Source organism: Schistocerca gregaria, chromosome 6, assembly GCF_023897955.1.
Source record: "Schistocerca gregaria isolate iqSchGreg1 chromosome 6, iqSchGreg1.2, whole genome shotgun sequence".
NCBI classification, from domain to species: domain Eukaryota; kingdom Metazoa; phylum Arthropoda; class Insecta; order Orthoptera; family Acrididae; genus Schistocerca; species Schistocerca gregaria.
In genome coordinates, this window is record NC_064925.1 from 381,526,881 (window position 1) to 381,553,745 (window position 26,865).

The following is a 26,865-nucleotide window of genomic DNA, read 5'->3' on the forward strand; positions in this document are numbered from 1 at the left end:
TTCGTGATGACAACTTTGAAGTGATTCTTCATGCTCCCTACTCACCTGACCTGGCTCCTAGTGACTTTTGGCTTTTTCCAACAAGGAAAGACACACTCCATGGCAGCACATTCACCAGCCATGCTGCTATTGCCTCAGTGATTTTCCAGTGGTCAAAACAGACTCCTAAAGAAGCCTTCGCCGATGCCATAGAATCATGACGTCAGCGTTGTAAAAAATGTGTACGTCTGCAAGGCGATTACGTCGAGAAGTAACGCCAGTTTCATCGATTTCGGGTGAGTAGTTAATTAGAAAAAAAATCGGAGGCCTTAGAACTTGAATGCACCTCGTAGTACATCGAAAATTCCCATCATTTTTCTCTTCTGTAGGACAGTACTTCGAATTCTGTTTGCATAATTATTCTGATTTCCCCGTGTGTGCTTAGACAGTGCTCTCTTTTCAAACAACAAGAATGCTTTTATGATTAACGGTGTTTTCGCGAGTGTGCACAGACACGATGAAGGCTTTTAGCGGTGAGAACGTTTAACGTTTCTGATATGTATGTCGAGAGCAGGACTTCGATTTCCAGGAAGGGAACATGTGATGTCTTGTTAGGACCATCAGGAAGAATGCAATCGGCGTAATTCTGGGCTATTTTCGTAAACAGGTCCTGTTAGGACAAGAATTTTCATGCACACAAGCTGAGACATCACAAAAGCTCCTACAAAAGCGACCATTAACTATTTCTGCGACACTTTAAGATTTCTGAGAGGAAGGCTTGGCTCTTATTTACATAGACAGGTGACATCAGTATAACACTGACAACTTTTTAGCTGTGCCTGCGAGTGTGAGCCAGTATGCAAACATCTCGCTGAGGGTAATCCGCTATGCAAACATCTCTCTTATCTCTGGACACACAGCTACACATCATCGCGCCACCAATGGTGCCTAGCTCAATACGTATTTCGACAGGTACTTCTCAGGTGTCATATATGAAAGAGATGTCGCCATCTCATCCTTGCGGGATCCGAACTGACCCCTGTCCGTGGTTCGACAGCTGACGGCTGTGTCGTCACTTTATGAGTGTGTGCGGTGGATTCCTGTGCGGTGCATTGGACGAGGGATGGCTGCGGAGCATGCTTAACGATCGAAAGATTTTTAACTGTGTAATTACATGTTATGTGTGTTTCATGATAGTATTCCTTGCATGATTGGAATAAAAAAGGAAAGCGATCAATTTAATTACTTCTTACAAGACATGTATTTTTCCAAACAGCAATAGAAATCCATCCCCTGCAACTGATCTTTTTATAAATAAAAAACATACCCTTGAATTTTCATTTGTGAAATCCTTCCTCTCCAATACAGAGCAGCCGCAGAGGAGGGGAACGGGTGAGGGGAGGGGGAGAGGTGGGGGGGAAGAAGGGGCAATGGGGTGGTGGGGACAGGGCAGTATAGATTTTCTGAAAAATTCTTCAACTAAATAAACTGTATTCTATACACTGCATTGAATCCCCATAAGTTATTTAGATAAACGTTATTCCACACCTTGTCTAAATTGTTTAAACAATAATCCATTCACTGCAACCAACTTCTGGCAACTTCTTTAACTTAATAACTAAACTATACCCCATGCACTGCTATAAATAATTAAACAATATTCTATACATTGTATAAATTGTTTAAACAATATTCCATACACTGCAATCGGATTCCCTCCTAATGACCAATCAACTGAGTCTTTTTCCCGCCAATTTCCAGGAGGGATGGTGGGGTGGGACGGTGTTCACCAGAGAGGTAGAGGTTAATTAATTGATCAATTTAAATAAATAGTCAATCAGATTGATAAGAGTGACAGGGGATATTGCAATAAATCAGACCTGATAGTGTACCTGTAGCAGTGAGGTGGATGGGATGGGTTGGAGGTTTTTTGTTGCTGGGGGAGGGGAGGGGAAGGGCATGGGGGAACAATAGGTTAAAGACCTGTCAAACAAAAGAAAGGATCCTTTTAGGAGAACAATAGGTTAAGTACCTGTCAATCAAAGGAGAACAATAGGTTTGCCCCTGAGTGCATACCTGACCCTGGTGTAGGCAACCTCCACTAACAAAATGTGCTCGCACTCTCTTTGTCCCACTACTGTTCTTTTGCTTTTTGTGTGGTCTTTTATGGAATTGTTCCTATGTGATTTCTTGTTGTCTTTCCCATTCCAGCTTTATATTGGATTCTATGATCCTTTTCATGACAAACTTCTCTATGTGTGTTCTCTTCTGATGGATTTTATTCGTTGTAAATTTGATTTTGATTCGAGTTTGATAGTGGTCCGAATAAATGTTCACACCTTCGCGAACTCGAATGTCGTGGGACTTTGTCTGGAGTTGGTAGGAAAGGGTTACATAGTCTGTTGGAAATTCTCCCATTTGTTGTATAGGTGATCTCCATATTTTCTGTTTCCGCAGGTATTTCCTGAGGGTGATTGACATAATCTTCAGCCTGTTCTCCTGGCATAATTCGGTGACTCTCGTGCTATTTTTGTTCGTATATTTGTGCGAGGGGTATTTTCCTGCTGTTCTCTGGTGACATTTTTCCTGTCGATTTGGTGCCGAAATCACCAAGTAACATTTTTATGGCATCTTTGGGATCTTGGTTATCATTCTCTCTCATGTGGTCCAGAATTTCTCTGTTGATTTGGGGCCTTTTTTGTTGTCTCCATTCATGGTGGCGTGTACTTTCATCATTGAGTATTTCTTGTTTGCGCACAGCAGATGCGTTGTCAATAGTCTGTTGTTTATGGGGGTGACTTCTCTGATTGCATTGATTATGTTCTTGTGTACCATGAAGGCCATACCCAGAAGTAGGACACTCCTGGCAACTCATTTTTCGCTCTTGCTCTTAAAAATACGGTAGTTTCCGTAATCTATTGTGCCTTCGTCTGTTACGCGTGTTTCCTGCAAGGCAACTATCATTATCTTTTTTTTACCGATCTCCAATGTCCGCTGTGCAGTTTTCCTAGTTGGATCAGGGCGTTTATGTTCCAGGTTTCAAGAAATGTATAAGTTTTGGGTAGAATTTTGACAGAGGACTCCTACTTTTTCTGTGATCGTGTAAATCTAGGTTACCTAGAATGCGCATTGCTGGTTGTCGTCTGTAGACGTGTGGATTACTCACAAGCTGGGTTGTGGTTGTTATTCCTCCACGAGTCATGTGAGTGTTGCCACATGCAACGGTCTTGAAATCGGGAGATAGAAACTCAAAAAGCAGGAGATAGCAATAGATACTAGACAGTCTATTCTCCATGCTACTGATCCACTATTTTATGTCAATAAATACAATATATACGCAAAACTCACACTAAATTAGGAAATTACTGTTACAGTGGTTTCGCAAACAGTGTATCTATAATTATCGCCCTTTTCGCTATGTTTTAGCTTCACTTTCCCACATACCTTTGTAGTTTTAAGAATTCTTTTCTATTTCCAAGCTCCAGGTGCACTCATTTCAGTGTTTAACTTTCCTGAAAACAAAATATGGGGTGTTCAAAAAGTCTTCTCCGCAGTGCTGTATGATTGTTAGCCGCGCGAGCCGTAAAATTGTGGGTCCCATATTTTTCAACGAATCAATTTACACACAACGATACTGAGGTGATATTCTGTACCCACTCATAGGAGAACTTGCGTTGAGTGAAATACTGAACGGTTATTTTCAACAGGATGGTGCAACCGCGCATACAGCTCGCGTTTCAGTGTCACTGCTTGCTGATGTTTCTGGTGATCGCATAATTTCACAGGAACTTTGGTCTCCACGATCGCCTGACCTAAAATCATCTGACTTTTTCTTCTGGGGTGCAGCGAAAGCAACTGTCTATAAAAACCGTCCAAAATCCATCGATGAACTGAAAACTGCAATATCCACTTTCACTGCTTCTGTCACAAAAGAAATGTTACAGCTTGTGTTTGGAAACATCGTTAGACGAATTGAATTGTATATTGAACAACAGGGGGGACACTTTCTACATTTAATGTGAAAATTTGTAAGTAAAATTCACTGCGGCATACGGCTCGCGCGGGTAACAATCATACGACACTGCAGAGAGACTTTTTGAACACCCCGTACTTCAAACCTTTGCACATTAACTGTAGTGAAGTAGAAGTGGATAGTTCCTGCGAAATATTATGGGTGGAGGTTACACTCAACAACCGAGCTAGGTTAATAATTGGCTCCTTTTACCGACCGACCGACTCAGCAGCATTAGTGGCAGAACAGCTGCGAGAAAATTTGGAATACATTTCACATAAATTTTCTCAGCATATTATAGTCTTAGGTGGAGATTTCAATTTACCAGATATAGACTGGGATACTCAGATGTTTAGGACGGGTGGTAGGAACAGAGCATCGAGTGACATTATACTGAGTGTAGTATCTGAAAATTACCTCGAGCAATTAAACAGAGAACCGACTCGTGGAGATAACATCTTGGACCTACTCATAACAAACAGACCCGAACTTTTCGACTCTGTAAGTGCAGAACAGGGAATCAGTGATCATAAGGCCGTTGCAGCATCCCTGAATATGGAAGTTAACAGGAATATAAAAAAAGGGAGGAAGGTTTATCTGTTTAGCAAGAGTAATAGAAGGCATATTTCAGACTACCTAACAGATCAAAACGAAAATTTCTGTTCCGACACTGACAATGTTGAGTGTTTATGGAAAAAGTTTAAGGCAATTGTAAAATGCGTTTTAGACAGGTACGTGCGGGGTAAAACTGTGAGGGACGGGAAAAACCCACCGTGGTACAACAACAAAGTTAGGAAACTACTGCGGAAGCAAAGAGAGCTTCACTTCAAGTTTAAACGCAGCCAAAACCTCTCAGACAAACAGAACCTAAACGATGTCAAAGTTAGCGTAAGGAGGGCTATGCGTGAAGCGTTCAGTGAATTCGAAAGTAAAATTCTATGTACCGACTTGACAGAAAATCCTAGGAAGTTCTGGTCTTACGTTAAATCAGTAAGTGGCTCGTAATAGCATATCCAGACACTCCGGTATGATGATGGCTTTGAAACAGAGGATGACACGCGTAAAGCTGAAATACTAAACACCTTTTTCCAAAGCTGTTTCACAGAGGAATACCGCACTGCAGTTCCTTCTCTAAATCCTCGCGCAAATGAAAAAATGGCTGACATCGAAATAAGTGTCCAAGGAATAGAAAAGCAACTGAAATCACTCAACAGACGAAAGTCCACTGGACTTGACGGAATACCAATTCGATTCTACACAGAGTACGCGAAAGAACTTGGCCCCCTTCTAACAGCCGTGTACCGCAAGTCTCTAGAGGAGCGGAAGGTTCCAAATGATTGGAAAAGAGCACAGGTAGTCCCAGTCTTCAAAAAGGGTCGTCGAGCAGATGCGCAAAACTATAGACCTATATCTCTGACGTCGATCTGTTGTAGAATTTTAGAACATGTTTTTTGCTCGAGTATCATGTCGTTTTTGGATACCCAGAATCTACTCTGTAGGAATCAACATGGATTCCGGAAACAGCGATCGTGTGAGACCCAATTCGCTTTATTTGTTCATGAGACCCAGAAATTATTAGATACAGGCTCCCAGGTAGATGCTATTTTCCTAGACTTCCGCCGGCCGCGGTGGTCTCGCGGTTCTAGGGGCGCAGCCCGGAACCGTGCGACTGCTACGGTCGCAAGTTCGAATCCTGCCTCGGGCATGGATGTGTGTGATGTCCTTAGGTTAGTTAGGTTTAAGTAGTTATAAGTTCTAGGGGACTGATGACCACAGCAGTTGAGTCCCATAGTGCTCAGAGCCATTTGAACCATTTGAACCTAGACTTCCGGAAGGCGTTCGATACAGTTCCGCACTGTCGCCTGATAAACAAAGTAGGAGCTTACGGAATATAAGACCAGCTGTGTGGCTGGATTGAAGAGTATTTAGCAAACAGAACACAGCATGTTGTTATCAATGGAGAGACGTCTACAGACGGTAAAGTAACCTCTGGCGTGCCACAGGGGAGTGTTATGGGACCATTGCTTTTCACGATATATATAAATGACCTAGTAGATAGTGTCGGAAGTTCCATGCGGCTTTTCGCGGATGTTGCTGTAGTGTACATAGAAGTTGCAGCATTAGAAAATTGTAGCGAAATGCAGGAAGATCTGCAGCGGATAGGCACTTGGTGTAGGGAGTGGCAACTGACCCTTAACATAGACAAATGTAATGTATTGCGAATACATAGAAAGAAGGATCCTTTATTGTATGATTATATGATAGCGGAACAAACACTGGTAGCAGTTACTTCTGTTAAATATCTGGGAGTATGCGTGCGGAACGATTTGAAATGGAATGATCATATAAAATTAATTGTTGGTAAGGCGGGTACCAGGTTGAGATTCATTGGGAGAGTCCTTAGAAAATGTAGTCCATCAACAAAGGAGATGGCTTACAAAACACTCGTTCGACCTATACTTGAGTATTGCTCATCAGTGTGGGATTCGTACCAGATCGGGTTGACGGAGGAGATAGAGAAGATCCAAAGAAGAGCGGCGCGTTTCGTCACAGGGTTATTTGGTAACCGTGATAGAGTTACGGAGATGTTTAGCAAACTCAAGTGGCAGACTCTGCAAGAGAGGCGCTCTGCATCGCGGTGTAGCTTGCTCGCCAGGTTTCGAGATGGTGCGTTTCTGGATGAGGTATCGAATATACTGCTTCCCCCTACTTATAACTCCCGTGGAGATCACGAATGTAAAATTAGAGAGATTCGAGCGCGCGCGGAGGCTTTCAGACAGTCGTTCTTCCCGCAAACCATACGCGACTGGAACAGAAAAGGGAGGTAATGACAGTGTCACGTAAAGTGCCCTCCGTCAGACACCGTTGGATGGCTTGCGGAGTATGAATGTAAATGTAGATGTAGAAGTGCTGGAAATATACACCGGGTACTAGTAACAGCGAACTGATGCATCTTATCTTTAGCAGTGAAATGCATAAACCAATAATTGTTGGCAGCATGCACCGCTGTATCGTATTACACTTCATTCGTACCATTCTAGTAACTCAAGGCAGTTGACACCATGTGACACATCTTACCATCGCAACTCAAAAAATGGCTGAAATGGCTCTGAGCACTATGGGACTTAACATCTATGGTCATCAGTCCCCTAGAAATTAGAACTACTTAAACCTAACTAACCTAAGGACATCTTAAACATCCATGCCTGAGGCAGGATTCGAACTTGCGACCGTAGCGGTCACGCGGTTCCAGACTGAAGCGCCTAGAACCGCACGGCCACACAGGCCGCCACCATCGCAACTACTCTGTAGTACTTTGACACCATAGTTTTGCAAGTACGTTGGTTATTATTACCCAAGTTTTTCACAAAATTTTAGCTACAAGAATACAGATACCATGTACACTGCATTACTGTCTTTGAATGAATAACGAAGCGGCTACTGCAGACGTATTTTGAAAACATTATATGCAAATAAATGATAACTGTTCTATTTCTAGCTGAGACTGTTAGTCGTTGCAGTGTACTATAAGAATCTATCTAGCTTTTCGTAGTCAGGCGTCGGTGGGTTATCGTTTCGCAGGCACATATTGTGAACACACAAACAGAGGTTGTAAATAACATCCATGCGAGAATAAACTCAAAGGTACCTTGACTCAGGACTTGTAACTAATAAGTCTATGAGGAAGAGCTCAGAGAAGGGATGTCCAAAACTTAATTATATCCCAATAAATAAAGACAATGGCCAAAAGGAAAGTTACTTTGAAGGAACAGACACAAATGTGATAAAAACAGAAGATTTCCCGCTTTATTTGCTTATTAGCAACAGTGCAGTGGATTAAAAAAAAAAACCGGAAATCTTCTGCAAAAACAGTAGATCTGACAACGCTGGCCAAGGTCGCTGGTAATCTTATTGGTCCACTGTTTACACCAGTAAATTAGAGACAGGGATTATTAGTTCATAGACATATGGGGTGTAAGATATAAGGGCTACATGGTGTCCACACTTCACCTGAAACAGTGTTGTGGAGACTGTAGTTTCTAGCGACGATAATATTACTGGTAAATAAAATACTGGTTATTTGCCATAAAGCCCATTTGCACGAGTGACTTTCTTGTCTCAGTCGACTACTTGTGGCGAGTGAATCTACTGCTGTGCATCTACCGTTTTTTCTTGTAGGCACTACTGAGTCTTGCCTATCATGAATTGTCTGTTTAGTTGACACGTCAGTGCAGGAATTGTGTGCGTTGTGAGAGGTGTCTGTTCGCAGTTTGGCGAAAGTGAGGTTATGAGGGGCAATAATGTATACAAAAAAATCGGTATATAGTAACAACATGCAGGAACAACCGGAAAGAAAAAAAAGTTTGAGCAAAATGAACGGTAACTTACGCATTTAAAAAACGTAATTAAACATAAACATAATACGGAAAGGGTTGAAGGAAAGTGGTATTTGCCGTGCAGAGTCAATATTATACGTCTATCACTAAGTAGCACAGCGACATAAAGAAAAAAAAAAAATGTTTTACGCATCTTTCAATCGCGTTGCTAAGCGAAAGACCGCGAGAAGCCACTAGTTTGGATGCGATTGTCACAAATATCTCTTATCTAGTCATACAGTGTCTGACTGTCCAAATCAACGTGTTCAAGGTCAGTTGTTTTTTGTAATTGTGGTTTGTTACTCAACGACTGTTTCTGTTATTGAACGACGAGAAAGCGAGGAGCTTAGGTAATTGAGTTAATAATCAAATAAAAAGACACATTTTGTGATCTGCGCAGATAACAATAGTACGGTTTTGATGTTGTTGACACTGAAAAATTAGGAAAAATCCTCTGTCTCGCAGTTTTTTGGGAGATGTCACCAATGGAATCACGGAAAATACTGCACACAGGGTAACCAACAACAGCTAGCGAAGTTTTCTATTTCCCTCAAAGTTTAAAAAATATGTTATTAAGAAATATACCTGATAGGCTAGAGAAAATTTACGAAATAGTTATTCAACACACAAGGGTATTATATATTTGACAAATCAAGCAAACTTCGCCGTCGTTTATTGTAAACGCTTATGAAGTTCTCGTTGTATAGTTGGTATCTCTGTTCACTAGTTCGAGAGTAGCGTAATATCTTTGTTATCCGCGTGAACATCAACGGAGTCAGTTGCGACGTGAGAGCAGGTGGTGTACGTTTGTGGGTGATGGCATGTGTTGACAGTGTTTTGTGCTGGATCCACATACTGAAATACAAAAGCACGGTATGTTATAACAATAGCTTTCTTTGACAAGTCAGTCTTTTTAGAACAGATTGTACGTAACGATCATGTGTAGTGAATAGAAAACATTAGTTACGTTTTGCGAATTTCAGCATTGGAATCATTTGTGCGTAGTATATGGCTAAATAAGTAGGCATCCGTATAGCGTCGTTAGGTAAATCCACAGGAAAGTCAGAGTTTTATGTTATTTAAACTGTTGTCAAAACATTAAGAGTATCGTTTCCACACAATAGTGTTGCTTAATGTGTCTGAAATGTTAAATAACACCTGCAGTTATGTGATTAAAGTTTACATTTTTTGTAAATTGAAATTTATTAGTCCTATGATGTACATAACTTGATTCAGGTGCAGGAAGCACCTTAAAACTTTGTAGTGAAACTTCGCTGTAAACAGAACAACTGAGGATAATACAAACACCCTAATAACGCAGTTTAGTCATAGGAAAAAAAAAATCTAATGTTAAGTGTGATGTCGCCCAAATTCAGTCCTGTCACTATGCGGGTCTGTTACCCGATGACCAGCGACTAATTGTCTCGATTTTATGTTTGTATGCGCTTACGGCTGAAGAAAGAATTATTTCGGTGTCAGTTGTATCTGAATCTAAAATTACTGAAGTTCTGTCTGCGCGCATCCACACTATTAAAAATATTTTAGTGCTTACGTTACTGATCCGAATTACGCATTCTACAAGGTTTGTAATTGAGAAAATAAGATTTAGCTACAGAGTACACCCCGTCAATTCGGCAGCGTGGCTTTTTCCTCTCTTCACATATTTCTTGTTCGTAATTGTTTTTGCAAATTTCCATATGACTCCAGGGTACATGTTTACAGTAGGGAGTTACAGCAGTTTTAAGCATAATTGTGGGCCTTTCTTCCTGTAAAATGCTGATCCGCGTTTCATTGTTTAACGAATATACCGCAAGTGCAGCATCTCACTGCGTGTAGTACAGATGAATAATAGATAATAAAGACAAGGAATTTATGAGATAATTCTCTAAGTTTCTCTGCAAGATTATTCTGAAATGAAGTAAGAAGCACAGATAATATCAAGCGTTAAGAATATGTGAAATATGCAAAAAAAAATTTAGAAAACAACAGTTAAGCTCTGTCAAAACTCATATGCACATTCCGTTTACGTACTGGAAGTACGTTTGACAAAGGCCGGAATTTTCTTTCCCTGGACGCTTAGGTTGTTTGACACGGCTTTGTACAAGCGTGCAGGATGAAACTGTCTCAGCATTCTTAAATTGTAGATAACGTGCATAAATCTGAATGGCCGGACGGGTGTTTGAACTGCGCTCTCCCCGGGTAAGCTCACATATCGACTATTTTAAACATTGCCCAATCTCGCCAATTCAATTGGCCACAAATCTTCTATTTAATAACGGGACTGGTAGACAGAAAGGCTCTGTAGCCTCATTAAAACCTCATAGGACACACAGTATATTTGCATTTTATTTAAAAACGATAATGGAGAACATTATTTGGGTGTAGGTGGTCGTTGGCAAAAGGTTGCAGGTCAAAGGAAGGAAGATTTTTGAAAATTACTGCTGTGGTAACATACACCACTACGTGAAAGTCCATGGATAATGAGAAAATCTGGCCAGAGATGATCTGAAATGTATGGCTAATAGAAGTCAGATAGCTCTAGTTTTTCATCCAGAAAAATTTAATTCTATCGTAAAAGTGCACCAGAAGGAGTAGAGAGAACATTTAATCTTTTGCTGTTATTTTAATGTGATATTTCTTCATTGCAGCTGATCTTCCATTCACACTGTTAAAAGCAAAAGAAAGGACAATGTACGATTCTTTATTTAGTTGTTCATCCATCCATCTGTTGACAAATTTGTGCGGATGTCATTATTATTATTTACATATTATACTACTCACAGCTGGAAGAAAGAAGATAATACAAGAAATTAATGATACAGACTTAGATGTTTGTACCATTTATCGCTGAACTATAAAAGAGTAAAGGAACTAAAAGAACCTGATTCACACAACAGAAACAAAACACGAGACTGCTCAGTTAATATACCTTGGTTTTAACATTACATGGTACGATTTACAAACTAGATACATATCATGTTGCTTAAATATACAGCATGTTGTTTATCTACTTTGTTACTGATCAACTAGATTATTTGTAATAAGTTTTTTATTGCATGTAATCTTTGAGTAAAGACTATTTTTTTCTATTTTTTAATGTTGGTGAACATTTTCAGACCATTTTAGTCACACATTTCCTTTGTGACTTTGATAACTTTTGGCAATTTGTTATACAGGTGACTCCTTAATGGTTTGCCTCTTAGCTTTCTTCATATCCGTAAATAAACACCGGATACCACAATAATAATAGGTTTGGTGGTTACGTTTTTTGGGAAATGTTGCCAGTGGAATCCCAGAAAATACTACACATGGGGTGATCAATTACAGCCAGTGGGAAAAAAAAGAAACAAACTACATGTCGGTTTATTGAAAAGCATGTAATGCTACATTTTTCCATTTTTCTGTACCTTGTGTGTGCAAAGCACATTGTTCTAGGGCATGAACTGTGACACAGAGTCGTTAATACTTATATCTCACAGCATACTGTACAAATTCTCTTTCCAAATACTCAGAAACTCATCCCATGTAAATATTATCTTGTTGTATTACTCTCTTCATTTAGAGTAGAAGTTAGTACTATTAGTCTTTATATACCGAATTACCATGTTGTTTGTTGGCCATTTGCAGACCACCAAAAGCGCCCTGTCAGCTTTCCCTTCCCATTATTTCTGGTGCTCTGTCTGTATTATTACACACCTGTCATCAGTAAATAAGACTGCTTCATTTTGTGGTCCACAGTAGGATGTCATTAATCTAAATAAGAAACAGTTTGGAGCCAAATGCCTTCCCTTGAGCAACTCCAATGTTCACATTTATTTATTTGTCTTTATTCATGAAGCATAATTTCACAATGATACAGGATTTGTTAAGGTAATACAACACAAATCAATAAACTGGTAAATACAACACACAGCATACATAACATGCTTTATGAGGATAAGTTGTAGGTAGTCTGTGGGGATAAGGGAGGTGATGAGCTGTAGAATTGACAAAGGAACCATCCCAGCATTTGCCATAGTGATCTAGGAACACCCAAATCATGGTGAGCCTCCCGAATATGAGGCCAGTGTTGTAACAGGTGCACAGCTTCATCCAGTCATTGCATATTGTATAGTGTTCCTCAATTTACACACAATTTGTTTCAGGTAACTTGCAGTATGAAACAGTTTCGGTCTTTATTGCTGCAGATACTGAAGGCACTCACTGATGACACTTGGACTGTTTCTGGTTACTTAGAACGTAAAACATAGTTCCAGTCTCTGCTCCTGCACTGACTGACACAAACTGCTGACTCTTGGACTGTGAATGTGCTGCTGTGCACCTTGCATTGGCTCCATTCTCTCAGTGTTAAACTATGTGCTATTGTCTACCTCAAAAACTAAGACAACACGCATTACTACCCTGTATTCTACATCTTGACACATGATTTCCACATGAAAGCAGTAAACCATAATGAAATGCAAGAAAGGTGATGTAGTTATCCCCCTTCCTCTAAGTAATTTTAGTGTGTAATGTGCGTTACTTATGCTGAAGAACATTTTAGCTGCCTTTTTAAACAATTGTTTTAATAATCTTTTTCTCTTCTTTACCAATTTATTATTCAATTTTATCTCCTAATATGAAACGCCTCTTTTGAGTTTCTTTTGTTTTTCCTGGGTAAATATAACTCCAAACTGGATCTTTTTCCATTATATTCACTTCATGCAGCAAGGATGTCCAGTATTTTAAGTTGCTCTTCACAGTAAATCCAACTACTACTTCCAGTTGTTATCCTTATGGCTCTTTTCTGCAGTTTAAAAACTGTGTCCAATTTTTTGTGCCCGTGATCCCCAGGAGACCCAAAGCTAGGACTTGTGTGCTTGAGGATAGTACATCACAACAAGACATCAGCTGTTGCAGTCTGATAACATCCTAAGAGTGTAACATTCTGATGACATTCTTTTTGCCAGTAACTAAGAACATTGTATATTTTCTCAAAAATAAAAGCTGATGTGGATTTAATGGAGTTTTCAGTGGAATGCTAAAGATTTGTTCCCATATAATAAGCCCTGTGTTGTTTGAAATACATGATGCATCACCAACTCAAGGCATTTCTCCAGAGAGCCTGAAATAAGCCATTGTCTCATGCTTGTTTAAGAAAGGTGATAGCAGAGATGTCAGTACCTTCCGACCTGTTTCTCAAAATTTTTGAGGAGGTGGTGCATTCGAAAGTAGCATCTCAGCTGAACAGCAGTAATATTCACAGTAACTCAAAAATTGGATTGCTGAGAGTTGCTCCACTGAGAATGCCGTTTGTGTCTCACTAATCAAATTTTACAAGCATTAAATAACAAAACAGTGCTGGTTGGTATTTCCCAGATCTCATCTAAGGCAATTTGACTGAGTGAATTATAATATTCTCATACATAAACTTATGTCTCATGGGATTGATTGTATAAGCAACCACTAGATAATGCCGTATCTGACCATAAGACTGCAGAAAGTTTTACACAGTAAGTCAACCAATCTAGAATGAGGACATTATTCTCACTGGGGAGAAATTGCATATAGGGTTTCCCAATGCTCGATTATAGATCTGCTATTGTTGTTAAATATATAAATTGGTGTAGTACACACAGATGTGTGCAACTCCCTATTGTTGATATATGTATTCTTGGATCTTAAATATCATCTTCAAAAAGAACTAGTGCTGCTCATTGTATATTAGCTGGAGGATATATATATATATATATATATATATATATATATATATATATATATATATATATATAGTGTGTGTGTGTGTGTCAATCATCCAGCTAGTATACAGTGAGCAGCATTAGTTCTTTATGAAGATGATATTGAAGATCCAAGAATGCATATAGCAACGATAGTGAGTTACGCACATTTGTGTGTACTACACCAATTACAGGTGTAACACATAGTGAGGAAATAATAGCCTGAAATCTTTAGAATTCTTAGGTGTCCATATTGATGGGAATTTAAGCTGCAAAAAGCACATTTTGGAACTCTTAAAACAGCTTAGTTCAGCCACATTTTCACATAGAATCATTTCAAATCTTGGGGAGGTGCAGATCAGTAAGTTGATGTATTTTGCATATTTTCATTCAGTAATTTTAGGGGGTAACTTATCTTTAAGAAAGAAAGGTCTTCGTTGCTCAATAAACATGGTGTAAGAATATTGTGGTGCTCACCTACGATAACTTGCAGATGTCTGTCTGAGTTACACACTTCGACTGCTGCTTCACAATACATTTATTCCCTCCTGAAGTGAATGAACCACTGCTGTTCAAAAGAAACAATGACATACATAATTATGATATCAAAAGGGGAAAATGATGTTCAATACACAAAATTGTTTCTTGAACACAAAAGGTGTAAAACTGTTAAAGTTTCTCCTCAACAACCCCTTTGTTCTGTAGAATTAATTCTATTATTGTAATCTGTAAAACTGGTGGCTACTCACATCAGTATGTCTTTCTTTTAAGTGACAGTGATCGTCATATAAGCATATTTACAAAGTAGTTTGTGGTGTGAATATAAAATGATTTAGTCCACATAATTAAGATTTATCGTGCAAATGGTCAATGGAACATGAAACTAACTTCATATATTTGTTCCATGTTACCTGACAGTGTTCATCCCTAAATACATTGTGTGTGCCACACAATCTATAGATTTATCATTAATGTGGCCGAGTTTTTTCCCTCTCTTTGCTGAGGCACACATGGTTTTTGTTTATGTTTAATGTTAATTTGGTACATACTGACCATTTGTAAACTTCGTTGAGGGTTTCATTTGCTTTCTGTAATAGTACTTTTAATATTTCATCAGTGGCTATGATGATGCTGTCATCAGCAAAGGGAACTTTTCCTCCATGTGTTATAGTATCTGGAAAGTAATTGACATTATTAAGAATGGTATTGGACCGAACAGACCACATTGAGGAACACCAATGTTTATTTGGTTGTTGAGTGACAGTCGCTCTACCAAAAATTTAGTATCAGCAGAGGCGTGGATTATTCCATCTTTTATGCACTGTTTCCCAGGTAAGACTGGAAGCACTCTTCCATTATTCCTCTTGTACTTAGCACTTCCAACTTGTTCAGTAGTATTTCATGGGTAAGTGTCAAAAGCCTTAGACAATCTAAAACGCTTGCAACACTGTCCTCCCTAACAAAAGCTTCAAGTACCACTTTCGTGAACTCTCCAGTGGTATACATTGTACTTCTCCCACTTTTCAACCCACAGTGCACTTCATTAAAGAGGTTTTATGTACTAGTATAAGTTAAGTCTCTGTTTCACAATTGCTTCAGTTTTGAGAATGAAGACAGCAGTGATATTATCCTGTAGTTTTTGTTGCTTTCCACATTACCTCCTTTTAGTAAGGGCATCACTCATGCATGCTTTAGGTATTCTGGGAAAACACGTGAAATAAAGGACTCATTTTATTTATTAATGGGGCTTTTATGCCATCTATGTATACCTTCAGAACAGAGACAGGAACTGTAACCACACCACTGACTACTTACTTTTCAATTGTTACACTGTCTTCCTAAATTCAAGCTATGTTGTAGGAATGTGCTCACTTTGTAAGTCATTGTGGGTGCATAATATGTTATAGGAAGATTTTTGTGTCGCTCCTCTGGAATACCAGAGAAATAAATATTTATATAATTTGCTAATTCCTGAGGACTTTCTATTATTCTATCCCTATCTTTGATTTGTATGATGCTATACTTGCCTGCCGTTTCCAGTTTTTTGTTTTATGACATCCCACGTGTCTTCACTTTTTATTTTCTGCACCTTATATTAAATTGTCATTGAATGAATCTTTTTACTGCATGCAATGCCCGTGTGTGTGTGTGTGTGTGTGTGTGTGTGTGTGTGTGTGTGTGTGTGTGTGTAATTTTTTTGTACCTGTGACAGTACTTGTGGAACAGTGGACTACTGTTCTGCTTTTGTAAAGAACTGAGACATTTCTCTCTGTGGCCTTTATAATACCCACAGTTAATCCATCTATTTTCCTTAGCTGCAGTAGAAATGGCTATTTTTGAAAATATCTCCTCAAAAATTAATTTAAACACTATGCAGAATTTAGAGTACTTAGCATCTACACTGCTTTCCGTATGCATATCAAAGGTTTGATTTGCCAATGCTCAGGAACGAGTATTTATTTTATGATCTGAGAAAGTCCTTTTGTAGGCCTGTGATTTAACTGTTTTCATTGGGCTTATCTTTAGCTTTGTTTTCTAACAATATTGATCCAAAATCCTAAAATCTCTGTCAAGTACTTGACAGTTTTCTGTATCAGTATCCATAAGTACATGATCTCAAATTGAAGCTGAATTTTTGAAACCCTCGAAGCAGTGTTCACCAATTTGGCCATGCCATAAGTATTCAAAATGTTTATGAAGTTGTTGCTAATTCCATCCTCAGCCTCTGTTAATGTTCATGTTTCCATTAGTTTTGGGCCCGAGACTCTTTAAAGTGCTTCAGATAATTTGTTGAAGAAAGTGTCCACATTACCAATAAGTGAGCAGTAAACATACAGATTGAATAAATTATTATAGGCCTCTAGCTTTGTTACTTAAAAGGCTGCCAATTCAAAATGTTTATCTACAATAGTTTTGGTCAGATTTCCTCTAGCTTTAAAATGTTTTCCAATGCTCTTAGGGGTACATGATCCCCCCACTCTCTAAGGTAGTTCCACAGTAGCAACTTGTACATTTGTATGAGCACTATATGCTGCAATTTATTTTTTATACAGCAGCATTCTGTAATCACTCTGTAATGCGTGCTACCGAGCTGTTCCAAGACAGCAATTTATGTTCAAGCTAGTGTATTTTATTTTTGATGAATTAACAGATAATTCTGGGGAATTTTCTGTGGTGCTTGTGCTCCCCATCAAGGCACGTTCTACTTCCCTTATACACAATGTAAAAGTCTTTAAAGTGGTTGAGATACTTTTTAAGAGAGGGAAGCCTGTTTCAAGACCTATTTCTCCCACCCATGACAACAGGTATTTGACCATGTGTAGTCCCACACCTTCCCACTGTATTCTCATTAATAAACTCCACCAATCTCCTTTTCCAAAACCTGTTGAGGTGCACACCATGCCAGGGAAGGCCCATTTGCCGATACTCCTCGCCAACACCAGCTAGTAGTGTGCCCAGCCAGCAGTAATTGGTGCAATCTTCAGCATTGCATTGACAAGCATTACAGCTCTGCCAAGATGAGACTAGTCGTGTTGTCAGAACAGCTGTGCCTTGCACACTTTGATGTCACCACTTAAAGCCAATTTCTCCGTTCACTACTTGTTGTATACCTTGTCCCTGTCTGTTCTTACACAGAGGCCCTAAGCCCCAATCACTTGATCTAGACCAGCACTCGGCTTGAAAATGCTGGTGATCTGGTACTCCTCCCCTAACTCCTCCAGCAACTTAGGTCCTCAATCTCCACCATGATTTCTACCTATCAGTAGTACTCTCTTCATCTTAACATTGGTATTATTTCTAAACTTCCCAATCACAGGCAGTGTGCCAGACATATTGTATTCCTGCAGCGTCTTGAGGCTCCTTTCCCCACAACCCTGTTGCTAGTAGACACAAGAAATCGGAAAGACCATTTCCTCCCCCTGCTGTTTCTATCAACTGTCATTTCCCAACAACCCCCATTGCCCTTTCCTCATCCTTAGCAACTCCCTCCTAGCTTGACTCAACTGTGCCCGAAGGGCACAAATCTTCCTTTCCTGCCCCTTTATTAACCTACAGCTGCTACATATTTTGCAGTTCAGGCAGAGGGCCTCAGTGCCTTACAGCAGATACCGTCGCCGTTCAAAACAGACTGTCTACAAAACTACCGAGAACATTGAGTTCGCTACAACAGCTGGAGACAAGAAGAATTGTATACCAGTCAAGTCTGTCGCTGCTCAGACCTTGCTGGACGGACCTTCTGTTTTCTGTGGCTGCCGACTTAATTTTAGTTTAGATATTAATGATTCATTTGGTCATGGTAACGGATGGTTCACTGTAGCCATTGTTCGTGGAGGTACAGGAGTACCTAGTGTTGGTAAACTTGAAAGTTTTGTTGACAGAGACATTAGTGCATTTCGCACCTACCACATGGCCGAACTTGCTAATAAAGACTTTGGTCAATCTGCTTATATGTCAGACCTCTCCTCCACCCACCCCCACCCCTATGAGACTATTTAGTGCAGCTACCACAATGCATCCCAGTACTCCCTTGCCTAAGATAGCTCCTACACTTTCCACTATCTATAGGAAAGAGAAAAGGCTGAAATACGAAACAGTAAAGGAATATTATGAAATTTATTACATTTATTTTGCTGTAAACATAATGTAGTTTCTGCTAATGTGTTATGTTTGCTATTACCACAAGTTCAGTAACATGAGATGTAAGGTTCTGAAAGGTCAAACAACTGTTTGTAGATGTTACACCTTATAGCAATTTAAAACAATTCACAATATTTCAGAGATGTGGTACAGATAGTTCCAATCTTCCCCTCTGTGATAGGAATACCTACACTTGTGTGCTCACAGCAAAATAAAAAAAATTGAAAGTCCAAGTTGGGATCTCAACAGTATTGTGAAAAAGGTTGATTACGTCACACTGTGAAGACGATCCATTGAGCTGCAGATAGTTGCAACTCATCATATCATCTTTACTGCAAGTAGCAATGTCCTTTCCACAATATTGTTGATACTAGTAGTAAAAGGTGTTTATATAAATATGTGTAAAGGGACACAGTTCATTACAAGTTAGAGCTTAGTATGTAAACAAGTCAAACAGTCAGATGTATAAAACAGCTACTGGAAATTCAATGTACGATCAAACCCACAATGTAATCATACAAAATATACTGCAAAGGTAATCAAAATGTGGAAACAGACAGAAAAAGACTAAAAATATAATCAAAACTTGTTTTGATGAGCACAATAGTCTCGATTACAACTTGGCCGCCATCTTGCCATATTCTGGATCTGAAAGATGTTTCACTATATGTTTAGAACATACTGAAATTTGGGAGGTATGTATTCATTGTACTCTGTTGTGTACGGTCCAAACTTTTTATTTACAACCCCCACTCGTCCCTAATTTTGAGTGCTTTACTGTCAATCATTTTGCGATCAGCTGTGTCAGGTGCTTTACTGAGGTTTCTGAATTTCTCCTTTACCCAGAGCTTCTAAACTACATTTTTAAAATTGACCTTAGCAGCTTTTGTTCCCTGTTTCATATTTGAACACCCCCCCCCCCTCTCCCATCCCAGAGGGCTCGCTGCTCTTTGGTGGGTTTATGCTTGGCCACCACGGGGTCCCAGTCTATACAGCTTCATTTCCCTTCCATGCTGCATATATGTCCTCTTGTTATTTTTCCCTTCAATTGGGAAATATCTCTGGGATGCTTTTGGGAATGTGTTCTGCATTTTCAATAGTCATCAGAACAGTCTCTCCAGTGCTTTTCATTCCTTTTTCCTTTCTTCGTTCCTCTTCTCCTATCTTCCCTCGACTTCAGAGATTTGTGTGCTCCTTGAGGCTGGCCCATGCAACTGACATATAACAGGTCGGTAACACACAACTCCCAGTCCCAGGTCGACAAGTAGGGTTTGCACATGCCCCCTGGTACAGGCCAGGCCCAGGGAGGGATGATTGCCTGAGCTGCTACCTTCCCAAATTGCCAATTGGTCCCTCTGTCAGGTGTTTGGGGAGTGTGACCTGAGTTATGAGGAGGGCCGCCAGTTGGGAGGAGTGCACCATCAGAGACGCTGGCAATCGTGGGGGATTTTCTTGCAATGAGCCAATCATCACCTTCACAATTAATGCCTACTACACGCAAGTGGAATGAGGCTCATCTTTCAAAGATCCTCCGTGCTGCACCACAGTTCCTTGTGGTTTCCTGTACTAAAGACAGTCAGTGCTTTGCTATGGTAAATCTGTTTATTATTCAGGAAGGTGTTGATAAAATAGCGAGCTCTGTGAAATCCTGCTCTCGTTTACACAATGGCACTTTTCTTTTGGAAATTACTACTGATTTTCAGGCACAACAACTGCTAGCAGCTTCACTCCTCTGTGGCTATCCTGTTCATTTTGAGGCCCATTGAATGCTGAATTTTTCCCGTGGTGTTATTTACACTAGACTGCTTGATGGTCTGACTGAGGCAGAAATTCAAATGTACCTCTCTGATCAGGGTGCCACTGCAGTCCATCTGGTGGTGATAAAGGTTGAAGCATACTGAATCCCCCCCAGGCACTATTTTTTTTCACTTTTGATAGAGTGGTTCTTCCATCAGATATCAAAGCAGGCTCTGAAGTTATCACAGTTTGTCCATACATTCCAAACTCGATGCGCTGCTACCAGTGTCTTCATTACAACAACACTGGAACGTCCTATCGCCACTTGGCCGAATGTGTAACCTGTGGTAGGGGATGCTCACAAGGGCGATTGTTCACCTGCTTCTCCCCACTCTATGAATTACAGTGGTGACCATGAAGCCGGGCCGTCTGGGTGAAGGAAAAAGTGCTTTACCCGGTCACTTGCAAGTTGTTGGCTACTTAGATACCCTCTGTTTTACCATATGGCACTTACAGTAGCATTCTAGATATATCTCGCTCCACAAAAGACGTGATGATGCTGACAAGTGACCTCAAATTGAGCACCGTGGTTGTAAAATCACCTAGTGTCATGGTAGCATCCCCTCCACCAGCTGTGCAACAAACCACCAAACTTTCGCCTTACAGGGCAAAGTCACCTGCTACACAACCCATCGACCGAAAAGAACAGAAAGAATATTCCTGTAAAGACATTTCAACTAACAAATATTTGAGTCTTCCTCTGCCAACCGGAAAGTCTCCAAGAACTCAAACAAAGGCAAATGGCCTTCTCTTTCACTGACTCAGTGATCTTCTTCAGTGGTGTCACCACGTGATACCCTCACCCGGTCGACTTCCTTGTTGCCGGTGTACATCGCCAATCGGTTTCCTGCCCTGGGCTGCACAGACAGACAGAGGGAGAAAGCTGACGCCTGTGTAGATCTCATGGAGCAGGATTCTCCAGCCTGTGCACACTGTAGCACTGAGTCTTCGAAGGTTGGCGCTTGGCAGCCACCGAGGTGACACCCCTTCATTTTTTCCTCCCTCCCCTTTCCTCGTCATGACTACTCCAATGGAACGTGCGTGGCCTTAGATCCAACAAAGAGGATTTAAGGCTTCTCTTGGAATCGCTGCATCCAGTTGTTCTCTGCCTCCAGGAAATAAAATTGCATCCCCATGATCACTTTGACTGTTCACATTGCTTTTCTTAACACTTTGGCCTTCCCTGCTCCCGAGGCCGGCACTCCATCTCGTGGGGGAGTCATGTTGCTCATCCGGGCTGATGTTTGTAGTCAAACCACCTTTCTGACTACCCGTCTTAAAAGCTGATGCAGTCCACATTTTCCTTCCTCACTTCACCTTTCCTTTTGTATCATTTACATCCTTCTGTCATTCAGTGTCACCAGGGCCATCTTCTCCAGCTTATTGGTCTACTTCCTTACCCTTCTTGCTGCTCAGTGACTTTAATGCACATCATCCCCCTTGGGGCTCTCCCAGATCCTGTCAGAGGTGCCCTCTTGGCTGCCTTAACACTGAAGCACCCACATTCCTGTCAGAGTCCACGCACACGTATTCCCATTTGGACCTCTCCTTCTGCACTGTCCAGCTTGCCTATTGTCTCAAATGGTCCATTCTCTTTGACATGTACTCGGGCGACCATTTCTTGTGTGCTATCCATATGCTGACTCCTACCGCACCTATATGCACACTCAATTGGTAGCTTTGTAAAGCCAACTGGAGGCTTTACTCCTCCCTCAATATTACCCATTTGTGATGACCAGGTAGAATATCTTAACAAACAGTATCCTTACCTCCGCAGAATGCTCAATTCCTCGTTACTGTGCCATATCCTGGTCCCTTGGTAGACTGGGGTATGTGCCAACACAATTCACATGCAGAGGCATGCTCTGCATTTTTCACCATCATCCTGTGATGCCAACTGTATTTGGTACAAACACTTGCATGCACAGTGTTGTCGTGTTCTTCGAGATAGCAAAAAAGTTAGCTAGATTTAATTTACAGCTTCTTTTAACAGTTCCTCTACCTACTGCATTGTATGTCTCAAACTCAGACGGCTCTCTGGGACCAAAGTCTATTTCCAGCCGCACTAGCAGATGGCGCCATAGTGGACCCTATTGTTATCTCCAACACCTTTGACTGGAATCAGATTTATCTGTAACCAGACACACTGCTTGAGGACCTGATGAGATCCATTATACCATGCTTCATCATCTGTGCCCTGAAGCGGAAGGTCAGCTCCTCTCTTGTTTCAGTCAGATTTGGTTTGATGGACAGTGCCCCACGACTTGGAAGGAGTTGCAGTCCACATTTTCCTTCCTCACTTCACCTTTCCTTTTGTATCATTTACATCCTTCTGTCATTCAGTGTCACCAGGGCAGTCTTCTCCAACTTAGGACCATAGCACCCCTGACAGTTATCGGAGCGTCACCCTTACTAGTGGTATGAGTAAGACTCATGAACGCATGGTCGACCGCCGCTTCATCTCGCGGCTAGAGTCCCGAGGTTACCCGAGTCATTCCCACTGTGGTTTCAGGCGCTACCACTCCACTCTTAACAACTTAATTCTACTGGAGACGGTGATACAGGAGTCATCCTTATGCCGAAACCATTTAGTTTGTGTGGTTTTTGACCTTGCAAAAGCATATGACACTACTTGGAGGTATACACCCTTCACCAAGTTCATGAATGAGAACTACACGGACCCCTGCCGCTTTTGATCCAATCTTTTCTTGAGGACAGGCATGTTCATTATCGCATTGGCGATGCCATGTATAATTGCTATGTTCAGGAGAATGGTGTGCCCCAGAGCAGTGTTCTCAGTGTCACATTGTTTGCCATCGCTATCAATGGCATTTCCTCTGCTGTCAGGAGCCCTGTCAAATGCTCTTTGTTTGTGGATGACTTTGCAATCTTCTACTCTTCCTCTGATCTTACGATGACGAGGAAGCAGCTGCAACTGACCATTAGGAGGCTGGAAACCAAGACTGTGTGTGTGTGTGTGTGTGTGTGTGTGTATTTTATAGGGCATTTGTTCGATCACGCTTAGGCTATGGCAGTGTGGTCTGTGGATCAGCCCGTCCTTCCTACCTCCAGATGTTAGATGCTGTCCACTATATGGGCATTTGGATATCGACTGGAGCCTTTCAGACCAGCCCAATTCAGAATCTGTGTGCAGAGGCTGGTGAACCACCTCACTGGATTAGGCGATGTATCATTTTGGCTCCACAGGTGCTGAAAATCTGTCGCCCCAGTCATTGGCATTTAGTTCAGTGATATAGCCCACCTTCGAATGACTGTTCAGGATTTAGCCCCAAGCAAACCAGCCATTTGGTATATGTGCTATGGACTGCCAAGGATTTGGATCTCTCGGGCATGAAAATACACACCCAGGGATGGAAAGCACTGCCGCCTTGGTGTCTTCAGAGACCCAAAGTGATTTTAAGCTTGACACAGTACCCGAAAAATGGTACTCCAGATGGTTTTTAGGACTTTGTTTTCATCTATTTTAAGTATGTACCATAGTTTTATCATTATTTATACAGATAGATCACAGCAAGGGAATGCTCTCGGTTGTTCTGTGGTTTTCCGTGATAGGGGTTTTAAAGTACATCTTCCAGAACAATTTATAAATTATGATGTGGAGTTATATGGCATTCTAATGGCACTGGAGAGGGTTCACAGACATCACCGTTTGAGTTTTCTTGTCTGTTCCAACTCTATTAGTACACTGCAAGAGCTTCACCAAATGTATCCGGTAGATCCGCTGATTCAGCTCATCCATGAGTGCTTACAGCTGCTCCAACGCCATGGCAAGGTGATGATCTTTTGCTGGGTTCCTGGCCACGTTGGGTACAGGGTAACAACATGACTGATAAAGCTGCCAAGGAAGCATGTTGGGATGGCACTGTCCATCAATGTTCCATCCCGTTGCATGCCATTACCTCATTTTCTGACAGATGCATCATGCGTCAGTGGGAGACTGAATGGTTGCAGGTGTTGGACAACAAACTGTGGACGCTCAAACCAACCACGAAAGCTTGGTGGACTTCATGTCAGCCTCGCCCTTGGAAGGAGGTTTTGCTTACCAGACTGCGCATCGGGCATAGCCCTTTCACACATTGCTTCCTCCTCCGGAGGGAGAATCCACCTTTCTGTGAAGTTTGTGGTGTACTGCTTTCAGTTCAGCACGTTGTGCCTACGTGTGTCCTCTATGCTGATATTAGGGCAGCCCTTGGTCTCATGGGAGATCTGCTCACTGTCCTTGCAGATACCGATACCAGTGTTAACAGAGTGGTGAAATTTTGTGAACTATCAGGCCTCGTCCCTAAACTGGTGGTGAAGGGCGGTAGACTTTAGTATGTTATAAACTGATCTGCATGTGGGAACAGCCTTTGTACCCACCCATGAGATTTCATGTTGACTTTTCATTGGGGCGCTGGTGACTGTGATGTCGAGCGCCCCCTCAACCCAACTCATCATCATCTCCGACACCTTGGGCCACTATTTTGTGGAGATTTTAAGCTCCACCAACTATCACCCTGCCTTCCTCCATCAGAAACGAGTGGAGACAGCTCAGGCGATACACATCTCTTCTCAGAATCGTGAGTGCTATGTTCACATTCAGATGTTGCAGAACCTTTCTCTTGTGGGAGAGCACTTTCTCCTTCATATGTAGAGTCGTGTCTGGGCAGAGGGCACTTTTCTCAAATGCTGGCATGAAGCCATTGTCATACTCATACCCCATTTCTCTCACCAGCTGTGTTTGCAAGGTGATGGAATGTGTCCTCGGAGACTTTCGCGACGGCATACATGAATGAAACATTCTGTAGGATTTTATTTGAATTGACGTGGCTTGAAAACCGAGAATGTTTTATTCAAGGTGATGGAACGTTTGATTTATGTCTGGCTGGTATGGTGTCTCGAATCGTGCAATTTACTAACCACTCCACAGTGTGGATTTCGAGTGCGCCACTCTGCAGCTGACGATCTCGTCACTTTGTCCATCCATGTTCATGGTCATGGATGATTTTCTGCAGAAATCCCAAACTGGCCATGTTTTTCAGTTTGGAGAAAGCCTGCAATGCCTGCTGGTGGCTAGGTATCCTCAGTATTCCCTACATGTGGGGCTTCTGAGGCTGCATCGTCGGTTTCCTTCAGGAATTTTTAAAAGACTGAATTTTGAAATTACATGTGGGTTCTGCCTTGTTGGACCCCTTTATCCAGGAAAATGGTGTGCCTCGGGTTCCATTGTGAGCGTCGTCCTCTTTGCTATTGCCACTAATTCTATTATGGCCTGTCTCCTGTCATGTATCTCTGGTTCCCTTTTCGTTGATGATCTTGCCGTCTATTGCACTTCTCCACAGACCTGTCTCCTTGAGTGTCACCTTCAACATTGTCTACATTGTCTTTACTCGTGGAGCATTGTCAATGGCTTTCACTTTTCCACTGACAAAACGATTCGTTAGAATTTCTGACGGTGCAATTGGTTTCCTCCACTGGCCTTACATTATAGGCCTGTTGCCCTTCCGTTCATTGAAACTATGAAATTGCTTGGGCTCGTGCTCGATCGGAAACTTGGCTGCCTACTGTACGCAGTCCGACAGTGTCCTACGTATCCTCAGCAGTATGTCCTGGGGAGTGGATTGGACCACCGACCTCCATTTGTACTGCTCCCTTGTCCGTTTGAAACTAGACTATGGGTGTTTCGTTCATGCACCTGCATGTCTGTCCGTCTTAACACCGTTTCAACACAGTCTGCCATCATGCATTCGTTCGGCCACTGGCACCTTTTATACTTGTCTGGTTGAAATTCTCTATGCAGGAATTGCTGAACTACTGCTGTCATACTACCGTAATTTTCTTCTTAACAGATATGCATGCCGTTTGTTTGCCATGCGTGGCCATCCATCATATGCTGCCTCCTTCGATGACTCCTCTGATTGCCAGTATTGGTCACATATCTCTTCTGTTACTTCCCGGAGTTCACTTTCTGCTATTGCTCCAGCAGCTTAACTTCACGCTATCTGCCACTTTCCAAATGGTTGTGAAGCCTACCACCTTGGCTTCATGCCTCAGCCCATCTTCACCTTGGATTTTATTCACTTCCTAATGATACTATTCCAGCCTTGCTGTATTGTTGTTCAGATTCTCAACCTTCGCATGGAACTTTGTTATAGTACCTTTGTGTACACTGATGACTCTCCGACTGACCGTGGTGTCAGGTGTGCCTTAATCATTGCTCGACCATTTTCGGTATTTGCTTCCAGCACACTGCTCAGTATTTACAGTGAGCTGTAGCCACACAGTACATTTGGCGACACAGGCTTTTCAATTGTGTCATCTGCCCTACTCTCTGTGCCGTTCAGGA

The 26,865-nt window shown here is 41.4% G+C and overlaps 1 protein-coding gene across 1 annotated transcript in view; it reads left to right on the forward strand.

Annotated features, from left to right (window-relative positions):
• Window positions 1–9,098: 9,098 nt before the first annotated feature.
• The window catches only part of LOC126278093 (putative helicase MOV-10), a 280,795-nt gene continuing 263,028 nt past the window's right edge, over window positions 9,099–26,865 (forward strand). The window contains exon 1 of the mRNA XM_049977939.1: window positions 9,099–9,240. The gene's annotated coding sequence lies outside the window, so the exon portion shown is untranslated. The remainder of the gene's footprint in view (window positions 9,241–26,865) is intronic.